Source organism: Eleutherodactylus coqui, chromosome 1 (genome assembly GCF_035609145.1).
Source record: "Eleutherodactylus coqui strain aEleCoq1 chromosome 1, aEleCoq1.hap1, whole genome shotgun sequence".
In the NCBI taxonomy this organism is placed as follows: Eukaryota; Metazoa; Chordata; class Amphibia; order Anura; family Eleutherodactylidae; genus Eleutherodactylus; species Eleutherodactylus coqui.
This window is the reverse complement of record NC_089837.1, coordinates 177,105,108-177,121,592: the sequence shown is the minus strand read 5'-3', so window position 1 is coordinate 177,121,592 and position 16,485 is coordinate 177,105,108.

The following is a 16,485-nucleotide window of genomic DNA, read 5'->3' as shown; positions in this document are numbered from 1 at the left end:
TCCTATGGCAGCTTCCAGGGGCGGAAATTCTGCGGAATTTCCGCCCGTCTGCAGGCGGCCTTATACATTTTATTTACTGAATTATCCAACATATTTCTTATGATGGGAAACAAATTAAAAGTTCACAGTGTGAGGCCTAAGTCAGACGGGCGTTTTTTCGCGCGATTTGCGGATCGCATGATGGATGCGCATCCACAAATCGCGTGACCGATGCCCGAAAATCGCCCGAAAATCTGCTCCTAGCCGCGTTTCATCAGCGCTGAGCCAATCAGGGGGCAGGTCTGACTCACACCCCCTTCACACCCACTGCAGGCCGGCCGCGCGGAACTCCGGCTGCCGGGAGCAGGTGAGTATGTATATATTTTTTATTTTAACACTTTTCTGGATGAATTGCAGGGAAGGGCTTATATATTTTAGCCCTTCCCGACAATTCATCCCGCGCACGCCGGCAGCCCATTGCTTTCAATGGAGTCGGCTGTATTGCCGGCTCCATTGAATTCAATGGGAAAACATTGTTCTTCTCTGCCACAGCTGTTACAGCTGTTTCAGAGAAGAATGATTTGTCTTCTATATGTTCTCAATGGGGTCGGCGCTGCTGCCGCCGGCCCCATTGAGCGCATATAGTGAAGAGAACAGGAATCGCAGATCGCAGATAGGTGCGATCTGCGATTTCTGTTCTATAATTTATCGGACGAGCGCATAAAAAGCGCTCATGTGTCCGATACCATTGCAAAGCAATGTTTTTTAAAAAATCGCCGGACGCATGCGCATGCGCAAAATGCGCAAATAAAACACCCATCTGACTAAGGCCTAATAGTGAAAACAAATCAATAGGTACAGTCAACATTTTTTTTTACAGGACACTGATTTTGTCTTACCAACTTACAGTCAAGTAATAATGTAAAAAGTGCAAAAAAACTTATGAAGGCATTACTAAAGTGTTAGTGATGCATTACTAAAATGTCTCTGCCTTATTTTGTTAATTTTTTATTTTCCTTTTAGCACCAAACACTTCCAAATCTTCACTATGAAATCAAAATTTTAGTGTAACTTCTTACATATAACTTCTTATAAAAAAATTGATGGAATTTAAAGAGATGTTTTACAGTTTACAAAATTTGTTTGACCTTATGATTCCCCAAGAGATTTGCATATTGGAAAATTAACTCAGGTCAGTCTTAAATTGCTTCAATTTACACTTTTCAAGGATATTTTTAAGAACACATCTGTGCCTCCTTCTGTTGGATACTTTGTGACAGAACTAGCTGAAGTAATTCTGTTCGAAAACATATCTAAAAAACTGAAGAGCTTCTAGAGAACCTCAGAACCTGATTTATGATAAAGGAGGTTTAATACAGCCAAATACAATATAAGAAGATAAATTAGTTTTATGTGTATAAAATTATAAAAAAAATAAATGAATTGAAAAAATGTTCACTAAACTCAATCTTTTTCCTGCAGGATCACAAATACAATCCACTTTTAAGTCATTTAGACTCTTATTGCAAATATCAATTCACAAAAAATGAAAATTATAATAACTGCAAATTTAGTTTTTTTATTTGTTTTGATCAACCACTATTTTAAAAAGGTTCTCTGATGAAAATCTTAATGCAGGCTTGCTACTATTACATGCTCTCCCCCCCGTTCCCCCAACTACACATAATCAGCTGTTACCAACAGGTGAACATCCTGACTGGTGTTAATTTAATCAAAGTGATAATGACCACTTGTCCCTGAATGTGTGTGAGAGTCCTTCACATGTTCCGCCCCCTGATCACATAACGGTGATGCTATCGCAGGTCCTAAAGCATATATAAAACACAGAGCCTAACAGCAGCCATGTGCTGACAGGACCTGTGATGATGTCACCGTCGTGTGATCAGTCACATAGTCTCTGAGCTCCACCCCTTATAACATAATGGTGAAATCATCACAGTTCCTAAACCAGCAGAGCCTAATTACATGATGGTGACATCCTCATAGATCCTTCATCCTTGTGCACTGAATGAGGGTTTATGGGTGGACTACATCCCCCACAAACCCCCGCAGCCTCAGTTGCTGTGAATACAGCAATACTCAGCCTGGAAGTTTGTAGCTGGTTGTGAGACAGCTGTACACCTGTGTAGAGAGTCCAATAAATGACAACTCACAAATGTACACATACATAGCTGGCAGTGCATATTGACCAACAATATTGAAGCATAGTCCTCCACTGCTATCTTCACATCTCCTGAACCTGATATCATGTCATCTTAAGTGCTAATGCCGCCACCAGTCAGGCCTTCATCTAATCATGAACCGTCATCCAGTGTTGAAACTAACTGCCACTGTTGTACAAACATGTCACCACAGAGCGTTCAACGCTGCCGTGAAGCTAATGCAACTTACATGACACAGTGATAAGCCACAATTTCACCTCAGCCACCAGCTGAAATTTGTACATCTTGTGCAGCTGATAAGCGACAGCAACAAGCAAACATGTCTCCTCAGCAAGCAGCTAAAGTTCGTAAATTACATGCAGCTAACATGCAAAAGCAACAAGCCAACATGTCTTCTCAGGGAGCTGCTGAAGTTCCCAAATGACTGTTTGCAGTGTTCTGAAAAATTTTAACTAATGCCAATAGCTTACTGTTTGCACGGAAATATTTGTACCATCTCCAATTCCTTACAGGATGTATTAGGAAGTGGTGCATTGTGCCATCAGAAACACTGGTTGTGTCCCTTCGGAATATTCACAAGTTTAAATGTTGCAGTATTGCTATATTGCACATTTTCTTATTCATAGGTGTTTGCACTGTTCAGCAAAATTGCAAATAATGGCCATAGCTTACTACTTGCATGGAAATATTTTGACCAACTCCAATCCCTTTCACTATATATTACATTCGTAAGTGGCACATTGCACAACCAGAAACACTGGCACTATAAATAATACTAATAACTAGTATATGGCTATACAGCATGGAGATGAGACAGACTTATGTTCTCTTCAGTGGCTTTTTGCTGTGATGGGGGCAATATATGAAGCATGTTCCCTATTAAATCATTTGCATCTCGAACAGGATTGTGAAAAGTTATATCTGACCATTTATATATCAATATATTTAGTCTGCTGCAATAAATGTCCTGGAATGACATAAGGCAGAATTAATTAAAGTAGTTTAAATTTACAGTTTAGCAACTCTCAATGTTATATGACATGAAGTCTCAATTATTTTCTCAGATGCATGGCATGTGCTCAGCTACTGTGTTGGCATTGACTACCCTGCTAATTGCCACCACAAGACCATATGATATTCCAGATGCCAGTAAGCTAATTTGTTCTGTTTCCTAACATTCCCAGATAAACCCTTAGTAAGCTGAGGTATTTATTGCTAAAACATCAATGACACATTTAGTGGGCCAATAAAGGGAAAATTGGGAATTATGCCATACCTCCCAGTATATGGCCAAATATAAACTGTTCTAAACAAATAACTTGTCACAGACCCATTAATATAGCATCTGGACAGGTAGTGATGTAGTTTCTGAGGACGTTCCCATACACTGAGCTTTATGCTCCACATCAGTACTTGATCTAGTAATACTGTACCTTTCATTAGCCAAAGAAAACACGAGTAAACATAACACAATGCTGGACTTATATAAGGTACAAAGTATAGCATCGCCTGCTTTACACATATGAAAAACTAAATGGCCACTTAAGCTTATTACCTAGTCTTGCACATCTGTTTTAAAGGAATATAGGTCTATGTTTCTTAATATTGTAAAACTACTATGGTGCAAACATATAGGCCGGTATTCAAACATTGTACATTTCAGTTTCTACCACAGCATCTTTTTTAGTCCGCAACAAGCTACTAACTAAGCCAATCCAAAATTTTAATTGTGTTTCTTAAAGAAGGTGTCCAAGACCAAAAGCAGTCTTTACACCTCTAATTATGTTACACTGAGCAAATTTCTAATTGACTATTAAAAATATGCACCGTTTTGCCAATGCAGACTATGTTCACATGACCCTGCTGTCAAATTCCTTGAACATACGTACACTTGACGTTACGTACACAATCTCATAAGGCTTTTTAGCTAGAGTCATCCATGTAATACATTATGTTTGGAATTCTTTGTTCTTGAAGGGACTCTTGAACAAAGGAAATCGGGGATTTTAGTACAAAATATAAATTTTAAAAAGTCAAGAAAAAATTTGATAAGTTAAGAAGAATGCAATTTATAGTGACTAAAAAACCTATGTAGTATTAATTCAAGACGGGACATTTCAATTAGAAAATTCTTGCAAGATTTTCCAGCTTAGCCCTTAATGATGCATCCATTTTAGACGCTAATAACCAACCAATTCTTCTGGGGTTTTTTTCATTCTCATATGCCAAGAGCCATAACTTAAATTTTTTTGTCAACGTAGCTGTTTCAGGGCCTTTTTTGTGGAACGAGTTGTATTTTTTTAATGGCATCATTTTGGGACACATATAATGTATTGTAACACTTTTATTAATTTTTTTTTGCAGCTGGACATTGAGGAGAAAAAGAAATTCGGCAATTATTTATTTATTTTTTATTTTTTGCACCATTCAGCATACAGGTTAAATAATGTGATAACATTATTTTCTGGATTATCATGATTACACCAATATCAGGCTTACACAATTTTTGAATATGTTTTGCTCTTTTTGTACACAAAACACTTAAAAAAAAGAGATTTGCTTGTGTGTATCGGATTCCAAGAGCCATAATGCTTTTATTTTTCCATCAATGGAGCTTTATGAGGGCTTGCTTTTTGCAGGACGAGCTCTAGTCTTCATTGACCCTATTTTTAGAAATATGTAACATTTTGATCACTTTTTATTCCATTTTTTTTCCAGAGGCAAGATTAACAAAATCTACCATTCTGGCATTGTTTTTAATAGGGTTTGCACCACTTAGTATAAATAATATGCTGAATTAATTCTGGGGGTTAGTACATTTACGCTAATACTAAATGTATATTGATACTTTATTACACCTTTTTAAGCTCTTAAAGATGCAACCATTTTTTTTTCATTTTTGTTTTTTCCTCCATTTTAAAAATCATCATAAATTTTATTTATCTGTAAACGTAGATGTCTAAGGTCTTGTTTTTTGTGCAACATGTTGTGTTTTTGTATGGAAACTGTAAGTCCTGAAATATACATATAATTTTTTTTTACATAGTAAGAAGTAAGAAGAGACCCTTTTTTAAGCCTGTGGGTGCCATAGAACCCATAAGCACCCCATAATAAAATTGCAAGAGTCTGATATATGACAGAGAAAGCTCCCTTCCTCTGTCAGCCTTTTACATGTTGTGGTTGAATTGACGACGGCATGTAAAGGGTTAAACTGTTGAGATTAGAGGTTTAACTGCTCCTGGCCATTAGAGCTGGAGCCTGGCTGTCATCAGAGAGCCAAGCCTATGCCTTTCCAGGCATGGGTCAACTGTTATTTAATCCGATGCGCTGTAAAAAGGCATATACATTGGAGTAATGTCCCTTAATGACTACCATAAAAGGGCGTATTGGTGGAAACTAAGGGGTTAAATGATTAGTATAGAATCCTTGTTGTTGTTATATGCAATAGCCTATGTAGCAAGACTGTGTAGAAATATATAATTCACTTACTAAATAGAATTGATTGAGATTCAGAAAGTGTTTTGTAATTGTTCAACTTAAGCAACTCAGAGTATTCCTGCTTTGTGAGCTGGAAATAGAGGATGTGAAGCTTTACAAAGAGTGACATACATATCATGTCCATGCTTTTCCTTTGTGTATTGTCTGTAAGTGGCCTAACAAATGAACTGATCTTGTACCTTGACTACCTGACAGAATGAACAGTGGAAATGATTGTTCTGTGCTGTACTTAAGCACGACTTCAAGACTTAAAATGTGATCCCTGCAGTATAGTACCCAAGAGCAAAAGACACCTTGATTAAGTTGATGTTCTTAACTGCAGAATATCCTTAGTGTAAAATAAACTATTATTTTGTCCCCGTTTTGAACTTCCAGTCACTGAAAACACATCTTAGAAGCATGAAACTAAGCAAAAGTAATAAAAAGTATACACTTTAATTGAAAAAAAGATCTTAGAATAAATTAAATAAATTCCATTGTACAGGATGTACCAACTCTCTTGTACCGTACAGTATATGTGGAATTGTGGATGGTGGGTCAAACAACATAATGCAGCTAAAAAATACTTGGAAATGTCCAAATGACAGTTTTTCATGTGTTTCAGTCGTGACCCTGATATTTTTGTATAATTAGCAAGGCAGGATATTGTTTCTTTTAGATCGGTTTTGTCTAATATATTACACTCATTCACAGTATATTTAGACTCTGATGTTATAATTCATTGCTACTACAATATGTTTTACTCCATATCAGTAAAGGTTATTTTTTAAGGGGACTCAACAGTGAATTTCAGCTTATGACAAAGGCTGTGGTGGGGTTGGTTAAAAAGTAAAGCTTGACTTCTTCTTAATAGATCCAGTAATAACGTGCTCGGAAGTAAGAACTTGTTCTTCAGACTACTGGAACAGGCAAAAAGCGAAAAAGAGAGAGCACCTAAAGTTTGTCAGACTAATTAATGGGACAAGACATGGGTGGAAGAGACTGACAAGCATCTAAAATTTTAGATCCCATATCTAATGGGCCAAAACAACAAAGATAAACTTACAAATCCTATGGATATAGCAAATAGCTTTTCAGAGCATTATTTGAACCTAAAAGACAACCCTTTTTACATTTCCAAGTGCTACACATCACATTCAAAATTCCTGCAAAATATTAATCTACCTACTCTTTCCAAAATCCTAAAAGAAACTCTAGATTCACCAATTACAGTGGTGGAGGTGCTCAAACATATCAACTGCCTGGCAGTTGGTAAATCACCTGACCTTGATGGCCTTACGAATGCCTAGTATTAGACTTTCCAAAATATTTCATACCTGCATTTTTGTAAGACCTTTTTTCTTAAAGAAAACCAACAAGCCCTAAAAGTTGCCCTTCCTAAACTAGGGAAGCAATCAGATTTTTCTTCCCCCAGAACTTATGGCCTATATCACTACTGATATTTATGCAAATTTATGCAAAAATCCTAGTCTCTAGATTGGCATTGACTCTACCATCTTTGATTAGGGAAGATCAGGTTGGATTTGTGAAAGGTTGACAGGCTTCGGATATTAGGAATCCCCAATGGCTTGCTATATTATTTACAAAACAAACACCCTTTTGACTTGCAATTTGAAGGTAAAAAATACCTGGGCATAACAATAACACCTCTACATAAAAAATCTCCAACAACACAATTTTGTATTGCTGGAAGACTTTCAAAGACTATCTAAATTTCATGGATAGAAAGAAACTAGAGATGAGCGAGCACCACAATGCTCGGGTGCTCGTTACTCGGGACGAAATTTTCGCGATGCTCGAGGGTTCGTTTCGAGTAATGAACCCCATTGAAGTCAATGGGCGACCCGAGCATTTTTGTATATCGCCGATGCTCGCTAAGGTTTTCATTTGTGAAAATCGGGGCAATTCAAGAAAGTGATGGGAACGACACAGCAACGGATAGGGCAGGCGAGGGGCTACATGTTGGGCTGCATCTCAAGTTCCCAGGTCCCACTATTAAGCCACAATAGCGGCAAGAGTGGGGCCCCCCCCCCCTCCCGCACTGTCAGCATAAAGATCGTTCTTCTCTGCCGCAGCAGTAACAGCTGTGGCAGAGAAGAACGATGTTAGCCCATTGAATTCAATGGAGCCAGTAATACAGCCGACTCCATTGAATTCAATGGGCTAAAATCGTTCTTCTCTGCCACAGCTGTTACAGCTGTGGCAGAGAAGAATGATTTCTCTTCTATATGTTCTCAATGGGGTCGGCGCTGCTGCCGCCGGCCCCATTGAGCGCATATAGAGAAGAGAACAGGAATCGCAGATCGCAGATAGGTGCGATCTGCGATTTCTGTTCTATAATTCATCGGACGAGCGCATAAAAAGCGCTCATGTGTCCGATAAAAATTCGCCGGACGCATGCGCAAATCGCGCGAAAAACGCCCGTCTGACTAAGGCCTTAGTCAGACGGGCGTTTTTTCATGCGATTTGCGGATCGCATGACCGGTGCCCGAAAATCGGGCGGAGCTGTCCAGCGCATTGCATTCAATGGAGCCGGCAATACAGCCAGCTCCATTGAAAGCAATGCGCTGCGGGCGAGTGTGGGATGAATTGCCGGGAAGGGCTTAAATATATAAGCCCTTCCCTGCAATTCATCCAGAAAAGTGTTAAACTAAAAAATATATATATACTGACCTGCTACAGACAGCCGGAGTTTCGCGCGGCCGTCCTGCAGTGGGTGTGAAGGGGGTGTGAGTCAGACCTGCCCCCTGATTGGCTCAGCGCTGAGCCAATCAGGGGGCAGGTCTGACTCACACCCCCTTCACACCCACTGAATGGGTGTGAGTGAGACCTGCCTCTGATTGGCTCAGCGCTGAGCCAATCAGGGGGCAGATCTGACTCACACCCCCTTCACACCCACTGCAGGACGGCCGTGCAGAACTCCGGCTGCCGGTAGCAGGTCAGTATATATATATTTTTTAGTTTAACACTTTTCTGGATGAATTGCAGGGAAGGGCTTATATATTTAAGCCCTTCCCGACAATTCATCCCGCGATCGTCGGCAGCCCATTGATTTCAATGGAGTCGGCTGTATTGCCGGCTCCATTGAATTCAATGGGCAAACATCGTTCTTCTCTGCCACAGCTGTTACAGCTGTGGCAGAGAAGAATGATTTGTCTTCTATATGTTCTCAATGGGGTCGGCGCTGCTGCCACCGGCCCCATTGAGCGCATATAGAGAAGAAGGACCGTTGGGGTTCTTGAAGCCTAAAATCACTCCTAACACTCTCCCTATAGCAGCCCCGACATCAACAGCACTTTCCCTCAGCTAAGTGAGAATGCATCTGTGGCGAGCCGCGGGCCGGCAGATTTTAATACTCGGGTGACACCTAATCTCGCCAGCCACTCACTGCAGGGGGGTGGTATAGGGCTTGAACGTTGCAGGGGGAAGTTGTAATGCCTTCCCTGTCTTTCTATTGGCCAGAAAAGCGCGCAAATTTCTCAGGGAAGAAAATGAAAGTAACTCGAACATCGCGTGGTACTCGTTACGAGTAACGAGCATCTCGAACACCCTAATACTCGAACGAGTATCAAGCTCGGACGAGTATGCTCGCTCATCTCTAAAAGAAACGCCTCCTTCAAAATGCGTTTACTGCCAAAACTGCTACACCTATTTGATACCTTCCATACCATGACATTTCTTTACAGACATGAAAAGAGTTCTATCTCAATTTGTTTGGGCACAACATAAACCTCAGGTGACCAGGACCAAACTTACTAGAGGTAGATGGAAGGAGGTCTAGACTATTTTATAGCAACACTTGTCTCCCATGTAAGGGGTTAATTTAGTTGCTAAGCTATCAAAATACGAATAAATAGTTAAAATATAAAATGTGCGTTGGTTAAGAAAGATAGGGGGCCAGGTGGCCAGAAATGACTCCTCTGAATTGTTCAAGGTTTCTGCTTATCTATGGTACATTCACAGATTTTCCTGGCCCCCAGTTTCCTCTTCTCAGTAGTTCATTAAGAAAGAATGTGTTGATGTAATAAAATGCTGACCAAGAGACAAGCGCATCCTGACTAGATAAGAGTCTGTGGTCTATATAATGTAATGTATTTTCTTGAATAAACTAGAAGTCATTTTGATCACACACTCTGTGTTGTCAGCACGTCTTCTCCGAGCGCTCGTTAATTGCTTATACTAATTTGGACCCAGGCAACATTAGCACTTGGTCTCCTTTGAAAAGACCCCCAACACCCATATAGTCCCATGGTGGAGGTCTGAAAACCAGAAACATTGGGTTCACATTGCAGACAACTTAGCTTCTTCTATCTTAATTCCTTACTTATAGTTTCCTTGCGGCACTTGTCTTTACAACCCCACCTCTCTCAGCTAACTTAAACATCTTTAAAAATATGGAAAAAAATTAATGACTTGTCAAAACCACAAAAGTCTCTCCCTAAAAAATATATTATGTTGCTACAATATGCTATTCCATATCTGAATATTTCAAATTGGAAAGCAAGAGATATTTCTACACTCACACAGCTAATAATGGAAGAATCTCTTGCTTTATTTAAGCGACTCAAAAATAAATATCATTTAACACCAGGAAACAAATACAAATATATACAAGTACAGAGAATCCCTATAGCAAACCATAGGGGGTGGGGCTAGAGGGTGATCTGTCTAGCCCCACTCCCTCCTACCGCACTCTTGGGGGAAGCCCTGTAACCGTGCCCCCCTCTCTCTCTACGCAATAGGGAAATCCCTTTTGGAGAGAAGTGGGGGGAGTCCCCTACTGCCCCCGCTGCTGTGGAATTGCCCAGCAGGGGGGTATGAGGAATACCCTGTTGCTTACAGCGAGACATTTAAAAGGGGCATTTAATAAGTTTTAAAAAAAGTTAAAAAGTTAAAGCTTCATCTCGTTTTACGGATCATATCCATAAGGGGAGATGAAATTACATACCTAAGGTCCCTGGATTTGTCCTCCGATGGGATCTTTATCCGCGGACCTTTCCCAGCTTCTACGCATGCGCTCATCAGCAAAATGGCAAACGGATGCGCGAAAGTCGAGGATTGCACCGGGAAATGGAAAGTCTCCCTGCTCCTGGCTATGGACCTTCCCTGACTTCATCCTCTATGGACCTTACCTGACTTTTGCGCATGCGCCCGCTGGCAAAATGACAGACACAAGCGCAGAAGTTGGGGAGGGCCCGTGAAATATAAAATCTCCCTGCGCTCTCTACCAAAGGTAGATGAGAGCCTAAAGCAGTGACCAGTAGCTTCGTTGAGTGGTCCCCGGTCACGTGATGAGCATTATCTAATGGTACATAAAGGTAGTGATCTGCCACAGGAGCGGATCGGAATTATAGTTTCTGCAAATCCATCGATCAATCAAATGCATTGGATTACACAATTTTCCTCACACTAGCGGGTCGGAATCAGGTAATTCATTCGCAGAAAACAGAGCGTAGCATGTTCTAGTTTACCATGGTAATCCCCCATGTAGAGCCCATTGTGCTCTATGGTCGCGGATATACCCTCACCCTGTACACAATTACATTGTGTAGAGGCTGCAGGTACCTGCATCATCGCTAGGCGGCATGGGAAATTCAAACAAACAAAAGGTGTACATATAAGGCCCATGACCGCAGTACATTACACGGCAGTACACAGCGCCATGGCCGGGCTCACAGCTAGGATCCACTGCAGACCCCTACAAGCAGATTTCACATACGACTGTGTGAGCCCGGCGTTATTCAGATCACTACCAGTAATACGTAATTTACAAGTCGTCCCCAGGAACACTCACATTCCTGCAGTTCCAGGAGCAGCTTGTTGAGTGCCTCTGTGTGAGACCACCGCATCTCACAGAAGTCCGACAGAGCACCACTTTTTACACCTTATCAATAAATATCCTCAAAAAAAGTGCCACTGAGGAGGAGCTATACCCGGTTTTATTGCCCCATCTACCCATCCCAACCAGGCCTCCGTAATTACCCCTGTCTTAAGACATACCACACAGTTTAACATTATTACTTGCAGCTAAGATTTAGGGAATTCCAAAAAGGGCATGGAGGGGGGGTTATTTTTAGGTAGTCAATTTTTTTTCTGCACAAGAATAATGAGACCTGGAATTTATTCAGCTGTGCCCTGAAATACAGTGGGTGTTGCCTCTATTATGTCCAGTAAGCAGATTGCAGCTACAATGGGTATGTTTTTGAACACAGGACAAACAGGGGTATCCATTTTGCGGTGAAAGTCTTTATTCATATGTGTGCTGTACAAAAACACTTGTTTTTAAAATGACACAATTGACAAAAAAATTAAAATCGTAATTTTTTTTCTTCTGCTTCGCTTAGGTTCATTTAAAAACTGTGTGGTCAAAATACGCAATACACCCCTAGATGAATTTATTAAGGGGTCTAGTTTTTAAAACGGGGTCATCTGTGGGACTTTCCATTGTTTTAGCAGCTCAAGGGCTCTGCAAGTGCGCAATGGGGCCTAAATCACCTTCAAGCTAAATTTCTGTTCTGAAAGCCACCGGCTGCTTCTTTCAGTTTGGGCCCCGTTGTGCATTGAGACAGAAGATTAGGGCCACAACTGGTATGTTTCTGAACACAGGAAAAACAGGGGAATCCATGATTGGTTGCAAATCCTCGTTTTCATGTGCACTATAGAAAAAAACCGTCTTTAAAATGACACATTTGCAAAAAATATGAAATTTTATTTTTTCTCCTATAAATTGCATTAACTCCTGAAAAAAAACTGCGGAGTCAAAATACTCCTGACATCCCTAAGTGAATACCTTTATGGGTATATATTTTTTAAATTGACTCATTTGTGGGAGTATCTATCATTCGGACGACTTAAAAAGCTTAAGCCTTTGCAATATTGGCTTGGTGTAGGAAAACAAAATGTTCCCCAAAATGTTAACAATTATGGTTACATTTGTACATCTCCTAAATGGTTAAAAAAAACTAAAGTTTCTCAAATGTGCTTAAAGAATAAAGTAAACATATGGAAATATATATCTTATCAAACAAGTGTACAGTATGTTTGCACATATTTGAAAATGTGGAAAAATGACAATTTTTTAAAAATGTTCCCAATTTTGGCACTTTTAATAAATATACACAAATACTATACGCCTGTTTTTACCACCTAAAGGAAGTAGAATATGTCGCGAAAAAAACAATGTCAGAATCACTTGGGTATGCAAAACCTTTAGGGAATTATGCTATGTTAAAGTGACACGTCAGATTTCCAAAATTTGGCTTTGTCATTACAGTGCAAACAGGCTTGGTCACTAAGGGGTTAATAGTGATAGTATCCCCAAGTGTCTTCTTAATTAATGCTCCCAAGCGGTCCAGAATTAGTAATACTGCCCCCAAGTGTCACCTTAATAGTAATAGTTGCTCAAGTGATACCAGAGTATTAATAGTGCCTCCAAGTAGTGCCCTAATAGTAATAGTATCCCAAGTGGCATCTTAATAGTGATAGTGTACCCAAGTGGCCCCTAAATAATAATACTGCCCCTAAGTGGCCCCATAATAGTAATAGTACCCCAAAGTGGCCCCTTAATAAGAATATTTTCCCCAAGTGTCCGCTCAATAGTAATAGTGCTCTCAACAGGTCCTATAATAGCAATATTGTACCCATTGTTTCCCTTAATAGTAGTAGAGCTCCCAAGTGTTCTCATAATAATGATAGTGGTTTAGATTGCTAATAGTCCCCCCAAGTGGCCCTGTAACAGTAATATTTTCCCCATGTGGCCCTTTAATATCAATAGTGATCCCAAGTGGCCACTCAATAACAATAGTGTCCCCAAGTGGTCCAAGAGTAGTAATAGTGTTCCCAAATGCCAAAAGAAAAAGATCTATACATATATACTTTCTTAAACATGATGGGTCCAGTCCTCTTCTGGAGTGATGCGTGATGGAAGTCCTGGTATCCCTTAGTCCTACTGTAGACTTCAGGGCTGCCAGACATCCTGGCTTGTGCTGAAACTACTTTCCTCTGAGAGAAAAGCAGCCACAGCCCAACTCTGGATTACAGCACAGGAAGTTTGCAAAAGCTGGTTAACCTGAAACAGCCCCGTGGGGTGCAGCCCGAGGAGCTCCTGCATCTCTGTTCTCTGGGCCAGTCTACCCCTGTATAGTAATTAGCTATATCAGCTTTCTGCAGATGCTGATACAACTGACAGCTGCACTCATTCTGAATTCAGGGTCACTAGGCTAGAGGTCAAGGGCATGTGTCACTAGCAATGCCCCTGGTCAACTTCGAAAAGGGATTGTCTTTTTTTTTGTTGAAAGTTTTGGAACTGAGCACTTATTTTTTAAGCATTTCAAAACAAAAAATGTATACGTTAAATTTATGGAAACATAGAGCTTTATGTTTCCATATGTTTCCTATTGACTGTAATGTTAAAAGAAGTATGTGTTCACTATAAGTTCCTGTGTAGGGCAGAAGAAATGTGTTGGAGGTCAAAGATAGTCTAAAGCATACACTTTTGAACTACATTTTATCAATTTTAGTCTATTGGTACATCAGGCAATACATTTTAATATGTTTTTGTATCAAAATGTACATACTTGACAGATGGCTAATATATGATGTGAACACCCGCTGAGAGTGGTAATGTTTCTGTAAAATGCAGACCCTTTTGTTTTATTTCTATCAACTACTATTGGTTGTCAGATATCAGACGGAAACTGCATTTGAAATATTTCGGCAATTTATTTAGCTGAATTAACCTTGTATCTTGACTTCGTTACAACTATTCTCCCTGCTACACTTGTACAGAGAACTTAAATATTGATCAGTGCACAGCTCTGATTTGTCCTAAATTGCAGTGTTTATTAACATGGCATTTGTAAATAGCAGGTCCTAACCTGTAAACTAACCGTGATAAGATAGTAAATACTTCAGACATTTGTTCGTATCATGATGGGAATGAAACTGAAATTACATGTGGCATTCAATTTTCCAATTCTCATTAATACCCACTGTCAAGTAAGAGACACATGCATTCACTGCTTTGTCATGAGAGGAATATAGCAGCTGAAAAGCCAGGCTCTCTACAGCTATCAGTTTTCCCATTCTGCACTCAGCATGACACTAAACATATACTATCAGCAGCTAGTTTTTAAATTGAAAATAGCAATAGACATCTCTTGCTATGAGAAGCAATTGTAACCATTTTCACATTTCTGGGGTAAAATGTGCATGGAAATACAATTTTACGTACACTTTCTGGAGCCATGTTACAAACATAGTCAACAAGCAACTTCTTTTCCTTGTTGACTATGTCTGTATATTTAATGCATACTAACATTAAAGGGGTATTCTGGGAAAGTACTATTGCTGACCTGTCCTCAGGATAGTTGATCAATAGTTGATTGGCTAAGGTCCACCGCTCTGGACCCTTGCTGTTCAGCTGATTGGTTCGCCCGCTGTCAGTGCCACAACACATACGGGGAACTGAGTGAAGGACAGTAACATACGAGGGGCATTCATTAAAGTTTCCTGTGGACTGAGAGCAACGAAACTTGGCACAGTTATTAGTCCTTCTATACATAGGTGCCACCTAGGGACACACACTTCTTCCATCTCTTTATGCAACTGTAAACAGGTTGCACTAAAAGCCACATTGTGACTTTGGAAATTAGAGTTTTGTCATCTGGAAAATGCTAGCCCTTCAAAAATGACTTCATTGTCGGAAAGAGGTGGAAGTCTGAGGGTGCGAGATCTGGTAAATAAAGGTGATGTGGTAGAATTTCATATTAGCAGCAGCGTGCTTCCATCTGGACAGCATGTGAGTTGTGAATTGGGCATTGCCTTGCAGAAGGTGAACACCTTTGGTGAGCATGCCACATCTCTTGGCTTTGATGGTTTCCCTCAATTTCTGCAGCAGTGAAGCATAGTATGCCCCAGTAATCGTGGTTTAAGCAAAAATGCATCATGCTCACATCCAGAATCACAATTTTAAAAACACAATATTAGGTCTGAGTTTCTTGGACCAATATTATGCTTGCTTGTATGAATACACCCTTAGGCCTCGGTCAGACGGGCATTTTTTCACGCGATTTGCGCATGCGTCCGGCGATTTTATAGAACCATTGCTTTGCAATGGTATCAGACACATGAGTGCTTTCTATGCGCTCATCCGATTAATTATAGAACAGAAATCGCAGATCGCACCTATCGGCGATTCCTGTTCTCTATATGCGCTCAATGCGGCCGATGGCAGCAGCGCCGACCCCATTGAGAACATATAGAAGACAAATCATTCTCCTCTGCCACAGCTGTAACAGCTGTGGCAGAGAAGAACGATGTTTGCCCATTGAATTCAATGGAGCCGGCAATACAGCCGGCTCCATTGAAAGCAATGGGCTGCCAGCGAGCGCGGGATGAATTTTCGGGAAGGGCTTACAAATATAAGCCCTTCCCTGAAAATCATCCAAAACTGTGTAAAAAGTAAAAAAAAAATATATACTCACCTTGTCCCGGCAGACGGAGTTCAGCCGCGGCCGGCCGGCAGTTCTCCTGAACTGCTCTGAGTAGTATTCAGCAGCCGGGGATTTAAAATCCCCGGCTGCTGAATGACAGCTGAGAGCTGCCCCTGATTGGTCCCTGCGCTGAGCCAATCAGAGGCAGCACTCACTCACCCATTCATGAATTCATGAATGGGTGAGTGAGAGCTGCCTCTGATTGGTGAGGGCTGTGACCAATCAGAGGCAGCTCATTCAGCAGGCGGGGATTTTAAATCCCGGGCTGCTGAATACTACTCAGAGCAGTTCAGGAGAACTGCCGGCCGGCCGCGGCTGAACTCCGTCTGCCG